The sequence below is a fragment of the Echinops telfairi genome, unplaced genomic scaffold (genome assembly GCF_000313985.2).
Source record: "Echinops telfairi isolate 266 unplaced genomic scaffold, ASM31398v2 ScPeMD7_7424;HRSCAF=8462, whole genome shotgun sequence".
NCBI lineage: Eukaryota > Metazoa > Chordata > Mammalia > Afrosoricida > Tenrecidae > Echinops > Echinops telfairi.
This window is the reverse complement of record NW_022111324.1, coordinates 80,634,745-80,636,176: the sequence shown is the minus strand read 5'-3', so window position 1 is coordinate 80,636,176 and position 1,432 is coordinate 80,634,745. Positions and strand designations below refer to the sequence as shown.

The following is a 1,432-nucleotide window of genomic DNA, read 5'->3' as shown; positions in this document are numbered from 1 at the left end:
TGCCCTCCTCCTCATTCACATCGATAAGATTTTTTGTTCTGGGTCTTTGATGCCTGATACCTGATCCCATTGACACCTTATGATCACATAGGCTGATGTGCTTCTTCCATGTGGTCTTTGTTGCTTCTCAGCTAGATGCTGATTGTTTATCTTCAAGCTTTAAGACCCCAGACGCTATATCTGGCACCATCAGGTTTCTTCACCACTTTTGCTTATGCAGCCATTTTGTCTTCAGCAATCGTGTTGGGAAGGTGAGCATCACAGAATGCCGGTTTGTTAGAACAAAGTGTTCTTGTGTTGAGAGAGTACTTGAGTAGAGGCTCAATGTCTGTCTGCTACCATAATACTTAACATATAAATATATGTACTTAGACCTATTTCCTTATTGTTATATATAAATATATTTACACATGTACATGCTTATATTTAGACCTCTATAAATGTCCTTAGCCTCCTAGTTCTTTCCTCTATTTCCTTTTACTTTCCTCTTGTCCCACTATCATGTTCGTCCTTCATTCAGGTTTCAGTGATTCCTTTCGGCTACATTGCCCTTGATCAGACTCCACTTGGCATCCTTTATCCCCCTCGCCATCAATTTTGGATCACTTGTTGTTCCCTTGTCCCTGGTTTGCTTGACCATGCCTCCTGCCCCGTCTTTCCCCCCACCTCTCCCTCTCCCATGTTCCTCTGGAACCCTTGGTTCCATTGTTTTCTCCTTTGGGTTGTTTATCCTGCCTATCTTATCTAGATAGATATGTAGAGACAATAATAATACACAGCTTCCCCCCGCCCCAACAGTTCTTTCTTTTTTTTAAAAAAATGCTTTATTTTAAACAGTGGCATTTATCATCCTAGGCTAGTGTGATTTTTTTTTATTCATTACTTTCTCTGTAAATCATAATATCTGGAAGGCCTCTGGTTTTTGTTGTTAGCTGTTGACACAGAAATAATAAGAGAAACCAGAAGGGAAAAAGTACAGATTGATATGTGGACAGATTCAGCTACCTAAACATTAAGAACATCTATCTGTATGTCAAAGAGTCTACTTACAATGGAAAAGCCAAGTATGGAGGAAAATATTTGCAATATAAATGATGACCCATATCTGTGATATATAAAAGTCATTAAAAATTAGCAAGAGAAAAGAAATTCACAAGAGAAAGCAACTTACTTATGCGGTAATCCCTACTTTCTGTTTTTTGTTTCTCCTTTATAGCTGTCCCTGAGCAATTCTGGTCTTGTCTCTGTGGGGAGATTCTCTTCCCCTTCCTTGGTTGTCAGCGTTGGCTACACATGGGGGCATCTGGGGAGCTTTAAGAAATTCTGACGCATTGGTCCCACCGCTCACACCCTGGTTGGGTCAGTGTAGAGTTTGGCTTGAGTTTGGACATTTTAAAAGCCTCCCAGATTATTTTAATCAGCCTGGGCTGAC

The 1,432-nt window shown here is 40.2% G+C and overlaps 1 protein-coding gene and 1 pseudogene across 2 annotated transcripts in view; both read left to right on the top strand.

Moving 5' to 3' along the window:
• The window catches only part of SMYD3 (SET and MYND domain containing 3), a 775,649-nt gene that overhangs the window by 24,353 nt on the left and 749,864 nt on the right, over positions 1 to 1,432 (top strand). The window lies entirely within an intron of this gene.
• LOC115872341 overlaps positions 1 to 1,432 on the top strand; it is a 22,865-nt pseudogene that overhangs the window by 1,573 nt on the left and 19,860 nt on the right.